Source organism: Schistocerca nitens, chromosome 9 (assembly GCF_023898315.1).
Source record: "Schistocerca nitens isolate TAMUIC-IGC-003100 chromosome 9, iqSchNite1.1, whole genome shotgun sequence".
NCBI classification, from domain to species: Eukaryota; Metazoa; Arthropoda; class Insecta; order Orthoptera; family Acrididae; genus Schistocerca; species Schistocerca nitens.
Window position 1 is genome coordinate 146,963,686 of NC_064622.1, and position 19,002 is coordinate 146,982,687.

A 19,002-nucleotide genomic window follows, 5' to 3' on the forward strand; every position below is an offset into this window, starting at 1 on the left:
AACTTTACAAATTTCACCAACAGAATTAACGAACTCGGCAGTACCCTTAGTTGAGTCCATTACACGTAAACAAGGCTCGTCATTAACAAGTTTCACGTAAACGGCATTCGCTAGAAAATCGTATGAAAATCCTAAAACTTCCTCGTCTTTAAGACCCAATCTGTCGAAGAAAAAATCGACTAATTCGTAGACATGTGGTCGGGCAAAACCAAACGGGAATTGGAAACGCAACGTGTAACGGCGTAACCGATCATCCATGGCAAAAGCCATGATGTACTCACAAGGCCCACAACTGCTGCAAACGCCGCCAAACACGCGCGGAGCGAGCACTCCGGCACGTCCACACACGGCCGCTGCTGCGGCGGAACTGACCACAGGGCCACTGTTTGCGTTTTCTATCACGAGGCGGGTGCACATCGCAAAGCAACGTGTTCTCCGTGGCTCGGCAACTGCATGTCGTCCACTGACAACGGCGGCGCGGCCACTCTGGTCTTGCGCACTCTGCAGGGAGCTGCCAAGGAAGGCATCTCTCCTCCAGCTGCTCGGCCACGGTGCGCCTGCACGGCTTAGAGCTTGCCACACATCTGCCCTCGCTGTTGGACAGGTAGCAGAAGGCAAGGCGCGCGTTTTTCTGCATTTTTTTCGGCGAGGACAAGCGGTTGATATGCTTGTAAGTGTAGCATATGAAGCAAGAATCGAATGTGGCATTCGTAGACAGGTGCTAAATTCGCAGTATGGCCGCAGGTGACGATCTTATGACGGGTGTGCAGCCACAACAGGTTGGCAGCAAAGTGAGTATCGCTAACTGAAAGCTCTCTGCTGTAGCCCCAGTGGCGCAATTGGTTAGCGCACGGTACTTATAAGGCAGTAGCCGTGAGCAATGCCGGGGTTGTGAGTTCGAGCCTCACCTGGGGCATACTTTTATTTCGTAGCAGCTGACTCTGAAAGCATCGGGACGCGAGAGTTGAGATGTATCACCTGCTTGAGACACATAAGTGTGCGTGCATTATAGTCAACGATCGCGTGTTCCTCGGTAGTATAGTGGTTAGTATCCCCGCCTGTCACGCGGGATACCGGGGTTCGATTCCCCGCCGGGGAGGTGCGATTTTTATATCGCGAAAGTTGCACGCGTGGCCCGAAAGGACATTAACGTTGCGATCAAGGAATGTAGTTACTGCAAAATCGTAAGAAAGTCTGCGTCTTAGGAAGTGTTTCTCGCATTCTTCACACGACGTCGTCGTTTCACGACTTACAGGGGTTGCTGTTGACGCTGAACCAGCTCACCCCAGGCTTAATGATCGAGCTCGAGGCACCCAAGAAAAAGAATAATTTTAGCAGAGCGTGGTTTCGATCCACGGACCTCTGGGTTATGGGCCCAGCACGCTTCCACTGCGCCACTCTGCTGCGTGGAGCCGTCCGCGCTCTTCGGTGCGTGACATGGGACACTTGGAAAGCGTTGTCTGCGTCGGTTTCCCGCGCCTACCGTTTAATTAAGTGCGTAACATCTCTCAGCTTGACTTGTCTCGACTTTGCTCGACTGACGCTGCGCTGACGCTTGCACGAAGCGATATTTACCGCAATCGTCTCGAGATGCAGCTGCGAGATGCTCAGGATTAACATTGCACTCCACGAAGGTGGAGACATTCGAATCCACTGCCTAGCTACGCGCCCGCAACTAACAAAATGCCGACCCTGCCAGGATTCGAACCTGGAATCTTCTGATCCGTAGTCAGACGCGTTATCCGTTGCGCCACAGGGCCACTGTTTGCGTTTTCTATCACGAGGCGGGTGCACATCGCAAAGCAACGTGTTCTCCGTGGCTCGGCAACTGCATGTCGTCCACTGACAACGGCGCCGCGGCCACTCTGGTCTTGCGCACTCTGCAGGGAGCTGCCAAGGAAGGCATCTCTCCTCCAGCTGCTCGGCCACGGTGCGCCTGCACGGCTTAGAGCTTGCCACACATCTGCCCTCGCTGTTGGACAGGTAGCAGAAGGCAAGGCGCGCGTTTTTCTGCATTTTTTTCGGCGAGGACAAGCGGTTGATATGCTTGTAAGTGTAGCATATGAAGCAAGAATCGAATGAGGCATTCGTAGACAGGTGCTAAATTCGCAGTATGGCCGCAGGTGACGATCTTATGACGGGTGTGCAGCCACAACAGGTTGGCAGCAAAGTGAGTATCGCTAACTGAAAGCTCTCTGCTGTAGCCCCAGTGGCGCAATTGGTTAGCGCACGGTACTTATAAGGCAGTAGCCGTGAGCAATGCCGGGGTTGTGAGTTCGAGCCTCACCTGGGGCATACTTTTATTTCGTAGCAGCTGACTCTGAAAGCATCGGGACGCGAGAGTTGAGATGTATCACCTGCTTGAGACACATAAGTGTGCGTGCATTATAGTCACCGATCGCGTGTTCCTCGGTGGTATAGTGGTTAGTATCCCCGCCTGTCACGCGGGAGACCGGGGTTCGATTCCCCGCCGGGGAGGTGCGATTTTTATATCTTGAAAGTTGCGCGCGTGGCCCGAAAGGACATTAACGTTGCGATCAAGGAATGTAGTTACTGCAAAATCGTAAGAAAGTCTGCGTCTTAGGAAGTGTTTCTCGCATTCTTCACACGACGTCGTCGTTTCACGACTTACAGGGGTTGCTGTTGACGCTGAATCAGCTCACCCCAGGCTTAATGATCGAGCTCGAGGCACCCAAGAAAAAGAATAATTTTAGCAGAGCGTGGTTTCGATCCACGGACCTCTGGGTTATGGGCCCAGCACGCTTCCACTGCGCCACTCTGCTGCGTGGAGCCGTCCGCGCTCTTCGGTGCGTGACATGGGACACTTGGAAAGCGTTGTCTGCGTCGGTTTCCCGCGCCTACCGTTTAATTAAGTGCGTAACATCTCTCAGCTTGACTTGTCTCGACTTTGCTCGACTGACGCTGCGCTGACGCTTGCACGAAGCGATATTTACCGCAATCGTCTCGAGATGCAGCTGCGAGATGCTCAGGATTAACATTGCACTCCACGAAGGTGGAGACATTCGAATCCACTGCCTAGCTACGCGCCCGCAACTAACAAAATGCCGACCCTGCCAGGATTCGAACCTGGAATCTTCTGATCCGTAGTCAGACGCGTTATCCGTTGCGCCACAGGGCCACTGTTTGCGTTTTCTATCACGAGGCGGGTGCACATCGCAAAGCAACGTGTTCTCCGTGGCTCGGCAACTGCATGTCGTCCACTGACAACGGCGCCGCGGCCACTCTGGTCTTGCGCACTCTGCAGGGAGCTGCCAAGGAAGGCATCTCTTTTCCAGCTGCTCGGCCACGGTGCGCCTGCACGGCTTAGAGCTTGCCACACATCTGCCCTCGCTGTTGGACAGGTAGCAGAAGGCAAGGCGCGCGTTTTTCTGCATTTTTTTCGGCGAGGACAAGCGGTTGATATGCTTGTAAGTGTAGCATATGAAGCAAGAATCGAATGAGGCATTCGTAGACAGGTGCTAAATTCGCAGTATGGCCGCAGGTGACGATCTTATGACGGGTGTGCAGCCACAACAGGTTGGCAGCAAAGTGAGTATCGCTAACTGAAAGCTCTCTGCTGTAGCCCCAGTGGCGCAATTGGTTAGCGCACGGTACTTATAAGGCAGTAGCCGTGAGCAATGCCGGGGTTGTGAGTTCGAGCCTCACCTGGGGCATACTTTTATTTCGTAGCAGCTGACTCTGAAAGCATCGGGACGCGAGAGTTGAGATGTATCACCTGCTTGAGACACATAAGTGTGCGTGCATTATAGTCACCGATCGCGTGTTCCTCGGTAGTATAGTGGTTAGTATCCCCGCCTGTCACGCGGGAGACCGGGGTTCGATTCCCCGCCGGGGAGGTGCGATTTTTATATCTTGAAAGTTGCACGCGTGGCCCGAAAGGACATTAACGTTGCGATCAAGGAATGTAGTTACTGCAAAATCGTAAGAAAGTCTGCGTCTTAGGAAGTGTTTCTCGCATTCTTCACACGACGTCGTCGTTTCACGACTTACAGGGGTTGCTGTTGACGCTGAATCAGCTCACCCCAGGCTTAATGATCGAGCTCGAGGCACCCAAGAAAAAGAATAATTTTAGCAGAGCGTGGTTTCGATCCACGGACCTCTGGGTTATGGGCCCAGCACGCTTCCACTGCGCCACTCTGCTGCGTGGAGCCGTCCGCGCTCTTCGGTGCGTGACATGGGACACTTGGAAAGCGTTGTCTGCGTCGGTTTCCCGCGCCTACCGTTTAATTAAGTGCTTAACATCTCTCAGCTTGACTTGTCTCGACTTTGCTCGACTGACGCTGCGCTGACGCTTGCACGAAGCGATATTTACCGCAATCGTCTCGAGATGCAGCTGCGAGATGCTCAGGATTAACATTGCACTCCACGAAGGTGGAGACATTCGAATCCACTGCCTAGCTACGCGCCCGCAACTAACAAAATGCCGACCCTGCCAGGATTCGAACCTGGAATCTTCTGATCCGTAGTCAGACGCGTTATCCGTTGCGCCACAGGGCCACTGTTTGCGTTTTCTATCACGAGGCGGGTGCACATCGCAAAGCAACGTGTTCTCCGTGGCTCGGCAACTGCATGTCGTCCACTGACAACGGCGCCGCGGCCACTCTGGTCTTGCGCACTCTGCAGGGAGCTGCCAAGGAAGGCATCTCTTTTCCAGCTGCTCGGCCACGGTGCGCCTGCACGGCTTAGAGCTTGCCACACATCTGCCCTCGCTGTTGGACAGGTAGCAGAAGGCAAGGCGCGCGTTTTTCTGCATTTTTTTCGGCGAGGACAAGCGGTTGATATGCTTGTAAGTGTAGCATATGAAGCAAGAATCGAATGAGGCATTCGTAGACAGGTGCTAAATTCGCAGTATGGCCGCAGGTGACGATCTTATGACGGGTGTGCAGCCACAACAGGTTGGCAGCAAAGTGAGTATCGCTAACTGAAAGCTCTCTGCTGTAGCCCCAGTGGCTCAGTTCCGCCGCGGCCGCGGCCGTGTGCAGACGTGCGGTTGTGGTCGCTTCGCCTGTGCTTAAGGGCGCACGCAGCTGTTGGTACTGTAAGTACTCCTTCAAGAAAGTGATGGAAGATGAGTTGAGACGTTACACGCTACGATTTGGATTTCCGTATGGATTTGCACGACCACAGGTTCACGAACTCGTTGACTGGTTTTACGATCGATTGGGACTGCGAGATGACGAAGTTCTTGGGTTTTCGTATGATTTTCTTGCGAACGCTGTTTATGTAAAATTGATTAGTGACGATCCTTGCGTTCGTATTATGACCCTCACGGAGGGCACAGCGGATTTTGTGAATTCTAAAGGCGAAATTTGTAAAGTATCCGTTAGTCATGCTGGGCTAGGGCTACGAACCGTCCGTATCTTTAATCTGCCTTTCGAAGTTAGCTTCGATAGACTTCGGCAAGCGTTGTCTCCCTACGGTAATGTCTTACAAATTCATGCCGAACAATGGAGGGGTTACAAACATTTCAATGTTGATAACGGCGTTCGGAATGCGAAAATTGATTTGACGAAGCACATCCCGTCCAACATTTTGGTGCAGGGTTTTCGGGCGCTGGTGATGTACGAAGGACAACCGCGAACTTGCGTACTTTGTGGTTCTACGGACCATTTAAAATCTGCTTGTCCCCGTGTCCGGGCGGGTCGCCGAGGAATGCAACATCGTCTTACACCTCTCGATGGGCACGATGGCAATCGGTTGTCTTACGCGCAGACATTGATGGAGTCGCCTACGACACACCCGACGCTCCACCAACCGGCTGCGGTGACCCCAGACGCCGGTGCGGTCGTTGTAAACAACTCTGCGGCAACCCCCGAATGTCCCGTTCGTAGTGATGTCGCCGATATCGACAGCCACGCTGTACACCTGCAGGTTTCCCCGACTGTCGGCCTTCGTGCCGACCATGCAGGACCGACTCCCGTCCCTACTCCAACTACGTCCGTCGAGCTGAAGCAGTTGTCGGATGGTGGCGACAGGTCGCGCGTTTCTTGCCCCCCTGACGTGGCACCCCCCACACCCCTCCCTCTCGGCGGTGACCTATCTGAGGAAGGCTCTACACACAGTCTCTTGACGGACGTCCAAACCGTTTCTGACGGCGACGCACCTCCCCCGAGAACCGGGAAATCTAAGCGGTCGGCACGAAAGCAGAGTGAGGAGGAGATCCGCACTCTGGAAAAGAAATTGCAGCGCACTATAAAGCAGATCCGAAAAGACGGCAGTGAACGCGGCGGCACAGATGAAATGGGTTCCGTCGCGCGCCACGTGGGGGAGGCCGATATGGAGATGCATGTCGACCGTCCGCGTTCTGAGCTGATGGATACTGGCCATCAGCATACGCCAGCTGACAAGTCTTGGGCAGACGAAAGTGAATAAACTGGACCCTTTCTATCCCCACCATGCAAGATTATAAACTTGCCACAGTTAATTTAAATAGGATCGCATCCGATGTCAAACTTAAATGCTTGACCGACTATCTATATGCCGCCGATATAGATATAGTTTTCTTCCAAGAAGTTGTGTCACCCAAGGTTGGAGAAATACCTGGGTATGATGCCATATTAAATCTTGGCACTGAGGCGGGCACTGCGATTTTATTTAAAGCTGGCATCGCTTATCAACCTACAGCGCTTTTAGACACGGGACGCGGCATTGCCGCCCAATTCCAGGATTTGCTTCTCCTGAACGTGTACGCCCCGACAGGATCCGCTGGCAGAAGGGACAGAAGTGATTTTTTTAGGGCTGAAGTTGTGCCCTTATTGACAAACGTGCGTCGGAAGCTCATCCTGGGTGGGGATTTCAACTGTGTTTTACGCAAAGAAGATCAAAGTCCGAATTTTAATTTTTGTCCCGAGCTACTAATGTTAACAGATGGACTGCATTTACAAGATAGTTGGTGTCATCTTCGACCACACACGATGGGCTATACCTATGTAAGTGCTGCTTCTTCTAGCCGTTTGGATAGGTTTTATGTTTCTCAAGATCTTTTACATACCATTCGTGATTGTGAACTATGGCCGCTCAGTTTCAGTGACCACTCCGCATACCATATAACGATTCGGAATGTGCGACAGCAGACCTTTTTGGGACGCGGCACGTGGCAGCTGAATGTCTCGCTGTTAGATGAAGCGGAGTTACGGCGTTGCCTCGTTGACACCTGGCAGCAGTGCCTCCAGAGGCAAGCTCGGTATAGGGAGCGCGTTCTTTGGTGGACGGAGCTTGTTAAGCCGCGGATTAAGAAATGTATTTACCAGTTTGCCAGGACCAGGGCTTATTGGAGGAAACGGTCTCTAGAATTTTAATTTCCTCGGTTTACGCCAGCTGTACAGCGATCCCTCTGCTTTGTCCGACAACCTGATCCGCATCAAGCGTATCAAAGCAAAAATTACTGCTTTAGTTCGTGAAGCTCTTGTTGGCAATCGGGTACGATCGCGCTCTTCTGATGACGTCGCCCACGAGTCCGCATCGTTATTCCATCTCATACGGGAAACCAAACGTGGTAAACAAAAAATTATTGCTCATCTGAAGGATGCTGGCGGGAATCTGTACAATGAGCAGGGTGCTATCAAGACGCATGTTTTCAATTATTTTCGACAACATTATTCCGAGTCAGATACCGATCTATCGGCGGGGGACGATTTTTTAAACGACATCGCCTCCACGGTCGATCAGGATGATAACGCTGCTCTCTTGGCCAATGTCACAAACTCTGAAGTTAAGTCCATCCTTGCGTGCGCTGCCAAGAACAAAGCCGCCGGCTTAGACGGCTTGCCGGTCGAATTTTATTCACGGTTCTGGGATGTGATCGGCGACGAATTGACCGCCATGTATAACGACCTGTTATCGCGTCCTGCCTTCCCCCCGCAGTTCACGGAAGGAATGGTTGTCCTGGTTCCCAAAACATCCAATCCGACTATGTTAAATGACTTTCGGCCAATTACGTTGCTTAACTCCGATTTTAAGATCTTGACTAGGATTATTAACACCAGGCTTAAAGTACTTCTTGGCAAAGTACTTGGCCCTTATCAGACGAGTGCAGTCAGTGGTCGATCGATGTTAAATGCCCTGTGTGAATATCGCGACCTGACTTATTTAACTTGGATTACCAACACTGATTTGGCGTTATTGTTTCTCGACTTTGATAAGGCGTTTGATAGAGTTAATCACGGCTTTTTATTGCGCACAATGAGTCAGATGGGATTCAACCAGCGTTTTCGACAGCTTATTCAGAAATGTATCTGCGGAACGTCTTCACGCGTGAAGGTTAACGGCCAGTTAACCGCCCCCGTGCCCATACGACAGGCAGTGCGACAAGGGTGCCCACTTTCTATGACGTTATTCTCGATCGCTATAGAGCCACTTCTTAAAAAGTTTTACGTAACTTTACACGGGTTGCAAACGTTAAACACAAAAACGGTCTGCCACGCCTATGCCGACGATATCAGTGTGCTTATTACTAACACCGAAGAGCTGGGGTCAGTTCGTCGGATTGTCCATCAGTACTCTGTCGCTTGTGGCGCTAGACTTAATGAGCGAAAGTCCAAAATTATGCCGTTAGGTCGCAACCCCCACTCCATCGGTATTTCTTGGTTGGACAAGACCGAAGACCTGTGGCATCTCGGCCTGGTTATATCACCGAACCCCCAGGCCCTGCTCCACGTGAATTGGGAACGTAAGCTTACCATCTTACGTGCGGTGATCAAAGAACATAACATGCGGTCTTTAGACCGGACGCAGAGGGCACAGTTTATTAATAGTTACGTTTTCAGTAAGCTCTATCACACTGCCGCTGTTTTACCAATCCCGACAGCCATTGCGAAAAAAATTTTAGCACTTGCTTGCTGGTATGTCTGGCGAGGGAACATCTTTAAAGTTTCCTTTAAAGCTACCTCGTTATTTCGTTCCCGCGGTGGCTTAGGCGTCAAAGACGTTGAATCCCAATGTGTGGCGACTTTTTTAACTCGTACTTCCCGCATACTACACAGTAACCCAAATAGTCTCACGGAACGGCTTTTCAACACCTTACGTCCAAAGGATATGTCTGCGCCAACGCCTGTGGGACACATTCATCCTGAGCTTGGCTATATCCGGCGGTATTATGTGGAGCTCAGCTATGTTCAGGACAACCCGCATCCGTTCAACACGGCGGCGACCTATCGTGCTCTTACTAAACGGCAGCTGGATAACCCAATTGAGAAGAAATATTTAGGCAAAAACTGGAGAAATGTATGGAAGAACATTAGTTATCCGCTCCTTCGCTCCAGAGTTCGATCTGTTTGGTATGACGCTGTCAATGAGGTGATTCCCACTGGAGAGAAATTGCACAAAATCAAGCTGCGGCCCACCCCGTTTTGTGAGAAGTGTAACTTAGTGGAAACGCTGCCGCATCTCTTCCACTGCCGGGATCAAACACAAATATGGCAGTGGACGCGAAAGAAACTCGCAGTCATTAATAGGACGTCGGATTCTTCCATTCAACTTCATGACGCGCTTCAACCAGACTGGCAGCTTTATCCTCAATCTAAGAATAATAGTTATGTCTGGCTCATGGGCCAGTTCGTCTATTACATGCTCGTCCATACAACGCCAACGCTACACGATTATCAGATGTACCTCATCGAAGAGTACTATGCGATTAAGAAATTGCGACAGTATCAAGACCAGTTTCAAAATTTTCTCACTATTGCTTTAAGTGATGGCAGAATTTAAGTTTACGGATCCATTGGACGGATTTTTTTTTTTTTTCACTACTTTGTTATATTGTTGTTGTTTCCATGGATATGGTCTGCTCCGCACCATCAGCTGTGGGTGATTTGCATCATGGGTCAAACGGCGGTACTGAGTGCACAGTGCACTTGGCCTCGAACATTTAATTGTTTTTTGGAGTTCCCTTTCATTTTCAAATGACAGCACTTTACTTTTGGTTCCGCAGAGCGACACCCAGAAGAGGCTCCTCATTTGTTTACTTTCATTTCGCATTATTTTTCATCAAAGCTGCACGAAGATTTCGTACGAACCAGGAGTTTCCAGCAGCTTCTATCCTCCTATCAAGAGGCTTTACAATACGGGAAATGGTTGTTTTGGCATGTCCCTGCTCTATGGTGTCACCACGTTACCAGCGCGCATCTTCCAATGCATGGCACGCTCAGGGTTTTGAGAAGCGGCAATCCACACTCACCCATCGGGAAACAGAATGCACAATACTTATCAACGACATGGAAACTGGGAAAATTCTTTCTACGCGAAGACCAACTTTGAGTACCTGTTGTGCTGGATTTCATACTGTGCTGCGTAATCCTAAGGCCAGACATGGATTTCTTTTTAACATTCTGTTTATATTTATAAAAACAATGGAACACACATGACGCCACATTACAAATTAAACAAAATATAATAATACTTCTGGAACTATAAATTCACATCACAAAACGATGCACATGGGTGCGGGGTATGGCGGTGACATCGTGGCCAGGCCTCAGGATTGCGACCCCTGCCCACCTTGCCGCCGGCTGCCTAGCACTCACGTGCATTACAAAAAAAAAAAAAAAAAAAAAAAAAATATGGATAAGGCGTCAAAAAAAAAAATTGTGTAAAAAAAAAAAAAAAAAAAGAATGGATAAGGCATCGGTCTCCTAAACCGGGGATTGTGGGTTCGAGTCCCACCAGAGGTACACGAAAAAAAAAAAAAAAAAAAAAAAAAGTGGCGCAATTGGTTAGCGCACGGTACTTATAAGGCAGTAGCCGTGAGCAATGCCGGGGTTGTGAGTTCGAGCCTCACCTGGGGCATACTTTTATTTCGTAGCAGCTGACTCTGAAAGCATCGGGACGCGAGAGTTGAGATGTATCACCTGCTTGAGACACATAAGTGTGCGTGCATTATAGTCACCGATCGCGTGTTCCTCGGTAGTATAGTGGTTAGTATCCCCGCCTGTCACGCGGGAGACCGGGGTTCGATTCCCCGCCGGGGAGGTGCGATTTTTATATCTTGAAAGTTGCACGCGTGGCCCGAAAGGACATTAACGTTGCGATCAAGGAATGTAGTTACTGCAAAATCGTAAGAAAGTCTGCGTCTTAGGAAGTGTTTCTCGCATTCTTCACACGACGTCGTCGTTTCACGACTTACAGGGGTTGCTGTTGACGCTGAATCAGCTCACCCCAGGCTTAATGATCGAGCTCGAGGCACCCAAGAAAAAGAATAATTTTAGCAGAGCGTGGTTTCGATCCACGGACCTCTGGGTTATGGGCCCAGCACGCTTCCACTGCGCCACTCTGCTGCGTGGAGCCGTCCGCGCTCTTCGGTGCGTGACATGGGACACTTGGAAAGCGTTGTCTGCGTCGGTTTCCCGCGCCTACCGTTTAATTAAGTGCGTAACATCTCTCAGCTTGACTTGTCTCGACTTTGCTCGACTGACGCTGCGCTGACGCTTGCACGAAGCGATATTTACCGCAATCGTCTCGAGATGCAGCTGCGAGATGCTCAGGATTAACATTGCACTCCACGAAGGTGGAGACATTCGAATCCACTGCCTAGCTACGCGCCCGCAACTAACAAAATGCCGACCCTGCCAGGATTCGAACCTGGAATCTTCTGATCCGTAGTCAGACGCGTTATCCGTTGCGCCACAGGGCCACTGTTTGCGTTTTCTATCACGAGGCGGGTGCACATCGCAAAGCAACGTGTTCTCCGTGGCTCGGCAACTGCATGTCGTCCACTGACAACGGCGCCGCGGCCACTCTGGTCTTGCGCACTCTGCAGGGAGCTGCCAAGGAAGGCATCTCTCCTCCAGCTGCTCGGCCACGGTGCGCCTGCACGGCTTAGAGCTTGCCACACATCTGCCCTCGCTGTTGGACAGGTAGCAGAAGGCAAGGCGCGCGTTTTTCTGCATTTTTTTCGGCGAGGACAAGCGGTTGATATGCTTGTAAGTGTAGCATATGAAGCAAGAATCGAATGAGGCATTCGTAGACAGGTGCTAAATTCGCAGTATGGCCGCAGGTGACGATCTTATGACGGGTGTGCAGCCACAACAGGTTGGCAGCAAAGTGAGTATCGCTAACTGAAAGCTCTCTGCTGTAGCCCCAGTGGCTCAGTTCCGCCGCGGCCGCGGCCGTGTGCAGACGTGCGGTTGTGGTCGCTTCGCCTGTGCTTAAGGGCGCACGCAGCTGTTGGTACTGTAAGTACTCCTTCAAGAAAGTGATGGAAGATGAGTTGAGACGTTACACGCTACGATTTGGATTTCCGTATGGATTTGCACGACCACAGGTTCACGAACTCGTTGACTGGTTTTACGATCGATTGGGACTGCGAGATGACGAAGTTCTTGGGTTTTCGTATGATTTTCTTGCGAACGCTGTTTATGTAAAATTGATTAGTGACGATCCTTGCGTTCGTATTATGACCCTCACGGAGGGCACAGCGGATTTTGTGAATTCTAAAGGCGAAATTTGTAAAGTATCCGTTAGTCATGCTGGGCTAGGGCTACGAACCGTCCGTATCTTTAATCTGCCTTTCGAAGTTAGCTTCGATAGACTTCGGCAAGCGTTGTCTCCCTACGGTAATGTCTTACAAATTCATGCCGAACAATGGAGGGGTTACAAACATTTCAATGTTGATAACGGCGTTCGGAATGCGAAAATTGATTTGACGAAGCACATCCCGTCCAACATTTTGGTGCAGGGTTTTCGGGCGCTGGTGATGTACGAAGGACAACCGCGAACTTGCGTACTTTGTGGTTCTACGGACCATTTAAAATCTGCTTGTCCCCGTGTCCGGGCGGGTCGCCGAGGAATGCAACATCGTCTTACACCTCTCGATGGGCACGATGGCAATCGGTTGTCTTACGCGCAGACATTGATGGAGTCGCCTACGACACACCCGACGCTCCACCAACCGGCTGCGGTGACCCCAGACGCCGGTGCGGTCGTTGTAAACAACTCTGCGGCAACCCCCGAATGTCCCGTTCGTAGTGATGTCGCCGATATCGACAGCCACGCTGTACACCTGCAGGTTTCCCCGACTGTCGGCCTTCGTGCCGACCATGCAGGACCGACTCCCGTCCCTACTCCAACTACGTCCGTCGAGCTGAAGCAGTTGTCGGATGGTGGCGACAGGTCGCGCGTTTCTTGCCCCCCTGACGTGGCACCCCCCACACCCCTCCCTCTCGGCGGTGACCTATCTGAGGAAGGCTCTACACACAGTCTCTTGACGGACGTCCAAACCGTTTCTGACGGCGACGCACCTCCCCCGAGAACCGGGAAATCTAAGCGGTCGGCACGAAAGCAGAGTGAGGAGGAGATCCGCACTCTGGAAAAGAAATTGCAGCGCACTATAAAGCAGATCCGAAAAGACGGCAGTGAACGCGGCGGCACAGATGAAATGGGTTCCGTCGCGCGCCACGTGGGGGAGGCCGATATGGAGATGCATGTCGACCGTCCGCGTTCTGAGCTGATGGATACTGGCCATCAGCATACGCCAGCTGACAAGTCTTGGGCAGACGAAAGTGAATAAACTGGACCCTTTCTATCCCCACCATGCAAGATTATAAACTTGCCACAGTTAATTTAAATAGGATCGCATCCGATGTCAAACTTAAATGCTTGACCGACTATCTATATGCCGCCGATATAGATATAGTTTTCTTCCAAGAAGTTGTGTCACCCAAGGTTGGAGAAATACCTGGGTATGATGCCATATTAAATCTTGGCACTGAGGCGGGCACTGCGATTTTATTTAAAGCTGGCATCGCTTATCAACCTACAGCGCTTTTAGACACGGGACGCGGCATTGCCGCCCAATTCCAGGATTTGCTTCTCCTGAACGTGTACGCCCCGACAGGATCCGCTGGCAGAAGGGACAGAAGTGATTTTTTTAGGGCTGAAGTTGTGCCCTTATTGACAAACGTGCGTCGGAAGCTCATCCTGGGTGGGGATTTCAACTGTGTTTTACGCAAAGAAGATCAAAGTCCGAATTTTAATTTTTGTCCCGAGCTACTAATGTTAACAGATGGACTGCATTTACAAGATAGTTGGTGTCATCTTCGACCACACACGATGGGCTATACCTATGTAAGTGCTGCTTCTTCTAGCCGTTTGGATAGGTTTTATGTTTCTCAAGATCTTTTACATACCATTCGTGATTGTGAACTATGGCCGCTCAGTTTCAGTGACCACTCCGCATACCATATAACGATTCGGAATGTGCGACAGCAGACCTTTTTGGGACGCGGCACGTGGCAGCTGAATGTCTCGCTGTTAGATGAAGCGGAGTTACGGCGTTGCCTCGTTGACACCTGGCAGCAGTGCCTCCAGAGGCAAGCTCGGTATAGGGAGCGCGTTCTTTGGTGGACGGAGCTTGTTAAGCCGCGGATTAAGAAATGTATTTACCAGTTTGCCAGGACCAGGGCTTATTGGAGGAAACGGTCTCTAGAATTTTAATTTCCTCGGTTTACGCCAGCTGTACAGCGATCCCTCTGCTTTGTCCGACAACCTGATCCGCATCAAGCGTATCAAAGCAAAAATTACTGCTTTAGTTCGTGAAGCTCTTGTTGGCAATCGGGTACGATCGCGCTCTTCTGATGACGTCGCCCACGAGTCCGCATCGTTATTCCATCTCATACGGGAAACCAAACGTGGTAAACAAAAAATTATTGCTCATCTGAAGGATGCTGGCGGGAATCTGTACAATGAGCAGGGTGCTATCAAGACGCATGTTTTCAATTATTTTCGACAACATTATTCCGAGTCAGATACCGATCTATCGGCGGGGGACGATTTTTTAAACGACATCGCCTCCACGGTCGATCAGGATGATAACGCTGCTCTCTTGGCCAATGTCACAAACTCTGAAGTTAAGTCCATCCTTGCGTGCGCTGCCAAGAACAAAGCCGCCGGCTTAGACGGCTTGCCGGTCGAATTTTATTCACGGTTCTGGGATGTGATCGGCGACGAATTGACCGCCATGTATAACGACCTGTTATCGCGTCCTGCCTTCCCCCCGCAGTTCACGGAAGGAATGGTTGTCCTGGTTCCCAAAACATCCAATCCGACTATGTTAAATGACTTTCGGCCAATTACGTTGCTTAACTCCGATTTTAAGATCTTGACTAGGATTATTAACACCAGGCTTAAAGTACTTCTTGGCAAAGTACTTGGCCCTTATCAGACGAGTGCAGTCAGTGGTCGATCGATGTTAAATGCCCTGTGTGAATATCGCGACCTGACTTATTTAACTTGGATTACCAACACTGATTTGGCGTTATTGTTTCTCGACTTTGATAAGGCGTTTGATAGAGTTAATCACGGCTTTTTATTGCGCACAATGAGTCAGATGGGATTCAACCAGCGTTTTCGACAGCTTATTCAGAAATGTATCTGCGGAACGTCTTCACGCGTGAAGGTTAACGGCCAGTTAACCGCCCCCGTGCCCATACGACAGGCAGTGCGACAAGGGTGCCCACTTTCTATGACGTTATTCTCGATCGCTATAGAGCCACTTCTTAAAAAGTTTTACGTAACTTTACACGGGTTGCAAACGTTAAACACAAAAACGGTCTGCCACGCCTATGCCGACGATATCAGTGTGCTTATTACTAACACCGAAGAGCTGGGGTCAGTTCGTCGGATTGTCCATCAGTACTCTGTCGCTTGTGGCGCTAGACTTAATGAGCGAAAGTCCAAAATTATGCCGTTAGGTCGCAACCCCCACTCCATCGGTATTTCTTGGTTGGACAAGACCGAAGACCTGTGGCATCTCGGCCTGGTTATATCACCGAACCCCCAGGCCCTGCTCCACGTGAATTGGGAACGTAAGCTTACCATCTTACGTGCGGTGATCAAAGAACATAACATGCGGTCTTTAGACCGGACGCAGAGGGCACAGTTTATTAATAGTTACGTTTTCAGTAAGCTCTATCACACTGCCGCTGTTTTACCAATCCCGACAGCCATTGCGAAAAAAATTTTAGCACTTGCTTGCTGGTATGTCTGGCGAGGGAACATCTTTAAAGTTTCCTTTAAAGCTACCTCGTTATTTCGTTCCCGCGGTGGCTTAGGCGTCAAAGACGTTGAATCCCAATGTGTGGCGACTTTTTTAACTCGTACTTCCCGCATACTACACAGTAACCCAAATAGTCTCACGGAACGGCTTTTCAACACCTTACGTCCAAAGGATATGTCTGCGCCAACGCCTGTGGGACACATTCATCCTGAGCTTGGCTATATCCGGCGGTATTATGTGGAGCTCAGCTATGTTCAGGACAACCCGCATCCGTTCAACACGGCGGCGACCTATCGTGCTCTTACTAAACGGCAGCTGGATAACCCAATTGAGAAGAAATATTTAGGCAAAAACTGGAGAAATGTATGGAAGAACATTAGTTATCCGCTCCTTCGCTCCAGAGTTCGATCTGTTTGGTATGACGCTGTCAATGAGGTGATTCCCACTGGAGAGAAATTGCACAAAATCAAGCTGCGGCCCACCCCGTTTTGTGAGAAGTGTAACTTAGTGGAAACGCTGCCGCATCTCTTCCACTGCCGGGATCAAACACAAATATGGCAGTGGACGCGAAAGAAACTCGCAGTCATTAATAGGACGTCGGATTCTTCCATTCAACTTCATGACGCGCTTCAACCAGACTGGCAGCTTTATCCTCAATCTAAGAATAATAGTTATGTCTGGCTCATGGGCCAGTTCGTCTATTACATGCTCGTCCATACAACGCCAACGCTACACGATTATCAGATGTACCTCATCGAAGAGTACTATGCGATTAAGAAATTGCGACAGTATCAAGACCAGTTTCAAAATTTTCTCACTATTGCTTTAAGTGATGGCAGAATTTAAGTTTACGGATCCATTGGACGGATTTTTTTTTTTTTCACTACTTTGTTATATTGTTGTTGTTTCCATGGATATGGTCTGCTCCGCACCATCAGCTGTGGGTGATTTGCATCATGGGTCAAACGGCGGTACTGAGTGCACAGTGCACTTGGCCTCGAACATTTAATTGTTTTTTGGAGTTCCCTTTCATTTTCAAATGACAGCACTTTACTTTTGGTTCCGCAGAGCGACACCCAGAAGAGGCTCCTCATTTGTTTACTTTCATTTCGCATTATTTTTCATCAAAGCTGCACGAAGATTTCGTACGAACCAGGAGTTTCCAGCAGCTTCTATCCTCCTATCAAGAGGCTTTACAATACGGGAAATGGTTGTTTTGGCATGTCCCTGCTCTATGGTGTCACCACGTTACCAGCGCGCATCTTCCAATGCATGGCACGCTCAGGGTTTTGAGAAGCGGCAATCCACACTCACCCATCGGGAAACAGAATGCACAATACTTATCAACGACATGGAAACTGGGAAAATTCTTTCTACGCGAAGACCAACTTTGAGTACCTGTTGTGCTGGATTTCATACTGTGCTGCGTAATCCTAAGGCCAGACATGGATTTCTTTTTAACATTCTGTTTATATTTATAAAAACAATGGAACACACATGACGCCACATTACAAATTAAACAAAATATAATAATACTTCTGGAACTATAAATTCACATCACAAAACGATGCACATGGGTGCGGGGTATGGCGGTGACATCGTGGCCAGGCCTCAGGATTGCGACCCCTGCCCACCTTGCCGCCGGCTGCCTAGCACTCACGTGCATTACAAAAAAAAAAAAAAAAAAAAAAAAAAAATATGGATAAGGCGTCAAAAAAAAAAATTGTGTAAAAAAAAAAAAAAAAAAAAGAATGGATAAGGCATCGGTCTCCTAAACCGGGGATTGTGGGTTCGAGTCCCACCAGAGGTACACGAAAAAAAAAAAAAAAAAAAAAAAAAGTGGCGCAATTGGTTAGCGCACGGTACTTATAAGGCAGTAGCCGTGAGCAATGCCGGGGTTGTGAGTTCGAGCCTCACCTGGGGCATACTTTTATTTCGTAGCAGCTGACTCTGAAAGCATCGGGACGCGAGAGTTGAGATGTATCACCTGCTTGAGACACATAAGTGTGCGTGCATTATAGTCACCGATCGCGTGTTCCTCGGTAGTATAGTGGTTAGTATCCCCGCCTGTCACGCGGGAGACCGGGGTTAGATTCCCCGCCGGGGAGGTGCGATTTTTATATCTTGAAAGTTGCACGCGTGGCCCGAAAGGACATTAACGTTGCGATCAAGGAATGTAGTTACTGCAAAATCGTAAGAAAGTCTGCGTCTTAGGAAGTGTTTCTCGCATTCTTCACACGACGTCGTCGTTTCACGACTTACAGGGGTTGCTGTTGACGCTGAATCAGCTCACCCCAGGCTTAATGATCGAGCTCGAGGCACCCAAGAAAAAGAATAATTTTAGCAGAGCGTGGTTTCGATCCACGGACCTCTGGGTTATGGGCCCAGCACGCTTCCACTGCGCCACTCTGCTGCGTGGAGCCGTCCGCGCTCTTCGGTGCGTGACATGGGACACTTGGAAAGCGTTGTCTGCGTCGGTTTCCCGCGCCTACCGTTTAATTAAGTGCGTAACATCTCTCAGCTTGACTTGTCTCGACTTTGCTCGACTGACGCTGCGCTGACGCTTGCACGAAGCGATATTTACCGCAATCGTCTCGAGATGCAGCTGCGAGATGCTCAGGATTAACATTGCACTCCACGAAGGTGGAGACATTCGAATCCACTGCCTAGCTACGCGCCCGCAACTAACAAAATGCCGACCCTGCCAGGATTCGAACCTGGAATCTTCTGATCCGTAGTCAGACGCGTTATCCGTTGCGCCACAGGGCCACTGTTTGCGTTTTCTATCACGAGGCGGGTGCACATCGCAAAGCAACGTGTTCTCCGTGGCTCGGCAACTGCATGTCGTCCACTGACAACGGCGCCGCGGCCACTCTGGTCTTGCGCACTCTGCAGGGAGCTGCCAAGGAAGGCATCTCTCCTCCAGCTGCTCGGCCACGGTGCGCCTGCACGGCTTAGAGCTTGCCACACATCTGCCCTCGCTGTTGGACAGG

The 19,002-nt window shown here is 50.1% G+C and overlaps 18 non-coding genes across 18 annotated transcripts; 8 read left to right on the forward strand and 10 right to left on the reverse strand.

Moving 5' to 3' along the window:
- Positions 1-824: 824 nt before the first annotated feature.
- On the forward strand, positions 825-916 carry Trnai-uau (transfer RNA isoleucine (anticodon UAU)). Its single transcript is given in 2 exon segments — positions 825-862; positions 881-916. It is a non-coding gene; the product is annotated as a tRNA-Ile (tRNA).
- A 111-nt stretch (positions 917-1,027) lies between these two features.
- Positions 1,028-1,099, forward strand: Trnad-guc (transfer RNA aspartic acid (anticodon GUC)). The gene has a single exon. It is a non-coding gene; the product is annotated as a tRNA-Asp (tRNA).
- A 233-nt stretch (positions 1,100-1,332) lies between these two features.
- Positions 1,333-1,404, reverse strand: Trnam-cau (transfer RNA methionine (anticodon CAU)). Its single transcript has one exon. It is a non-coding gene; the product is annotated as a tRNA-Met (tRNA).
- Positions 1,405-1,687: 283 nt separating this feature from the next.
- On the reverse strand, positions 1,688-1,760 carry Trnar-acg (transfer RNA arginine (anticodon ACG)). Its single transcript has one exon. It is a non-coding gene; the product is annotated as a tRNA-Arg (tRNA).
- A 443-nt stretch (positions 1,761-2,203) lies between these two features.
- On the forward strand, positions 2,204-2,295 carry Trnai-uau (transfer RNA isoleucine (anticodon UAU)). Its single transcript is given in 2 exon segments — positions 2,204-2,241; positions 2,260-2,295. It is a non-coding gene; the product is annotated as a tRNA-Ile (tRNA).
- Positions 2,296-2,406: 111 nt separating this feature from the next.
- Positions 2,407-2,478, forward strand: Trnad-guc (transfer RNA aspartic acid (anticodon GUC)). Its single transcript has one exon. It is a non-coding gene; the product is annotated as a tRNA-Asp (tRNA).
- A 233-nt stretch (positions 2,479-2,711) lies between these two features.
- Trnam-cau (transfer RNA methionine (anticodon CAU)) lies at positions 2,712-2,783 on the reverse strand. Its single transcript has one exon. It is a non-coding gene; the product is annotated as a tRNA-Met (tRNA).
- A 283-nt stretch (positions 2,784-3,066) lies between these two features.
- Positions 3,067-3,139, reverse strand: Trnar-acg (transfer RNA arginine (anticodon ACG)). The gene has a single exon. It is a non-coding gene; the product is annotated as a tRNA-Arg (tRNA).
- A 443-nt stretch (positions 3,140-3,582) lies between these two features.
- Positions 3,583-3,674, forward strand: Trnai-uau (transfer RNA isoleucine (anticodon UAU)). The gene is given in 2 exon segments: positions 3,583-3,620; positions 3,639-3,674. It is a non-coding gene; the product is annotated as a tRNA-Ile (tRNA).
- A 111-nt stretch (positions 3,675-3,785) lies between these two features.
- Trnad-guc (transfer RNA aspartic acid (anticodon GUC)) lies at positions 3,786-3,857 on the forward strand. The gene has a single exon. It is a non-coding gene; the product is annotated as a tRNA-Asp (tRNA).
- A 233-nt stretch (positions 3,858-4,090) lies between these two features.
- On the reverse strand, positions 4,091-4,162 carry Trnam-cau (transfer RNA methionine (anticodon CAU)). The gene has a single exon. It is a non-coding gene; the product is annotated as a tRNA-Met (tRNA).
- A 283-nt stretch (positions 4,163-4,445) lies between these two features.
- Positions 4,446-4,518, reverse strand: Trnar-acg (transfer RNA arginine (anticodon ACG)). The gene has a single exon. It is a non-coding gene; the product is annotated as a tRNA-Arg (tRNA).
- Positions 4,519-10,914: 6,396 nt separating this feature from the next.
- Trnad-guc (transfer RNA aspartic acid (anticodon GUC)) lies at positions 10,915-10,986 on the forward strand. Its single transcript has one exon. It is a non-coding gene; the product is annotated as a tRNA-Asp (tRNA).
- A 233-nt stretch (positions 10,987-11,219) lies between these two features.
- On the reverse strand, positions 11,220-11,291 carry Trnam-cau (transfer RNA methionine (anticodon CAU)). Its single transcript has one exon. It is a non-coding gene; the product is annotated as a tRNA-Met (tRNA).
- A 283-nt stretch (positions 11,292-11,574) lies between these two features.
- Trnar-acg (transfer RNA arginine (anticodon ACG)) lies at positions 11,575-11,647 on the reverse strand. Its single transcript has one exon. It is a non-coding gene; the product is annotated as a tRNA-Arg (tRNA).
- A 6,398-nt stretch (positions 11,648-18,045) lies between these two features.
- Positions 18,046-18,117, forward strand: Trnad-guc (transfer RNA aspartic acid (anticodon GUC)). Its single transcript has one exon. It is a non-coding gene; the product is annotated as a tRNA-Asp (tRNA).
- Positions 18,118-18,350: 233 nt separating this feature from the next.
- Trnam-cau (transfer RNA methionine (anticodon CAU)) lies at positions 18,351-18,422 on the reverse strand. The gene has a single exon. It is a non-coding gene; the product is annotated as a tRNA-Met (tRNA).
- A 283-nt stretch (positions 18,423-18,705) lies between these two features.
- On the reverse strand, positions 18,706-18,778 carry Trnar-acg (transfer RNA arginine (anticodon ACG)). Its single transcript has one exon. It is a non-coding gene; the product is annotated as a tRNA-Arg (tRNA).
- Positions 18,779-19,002: the final 224 nt, after the last annotated feature.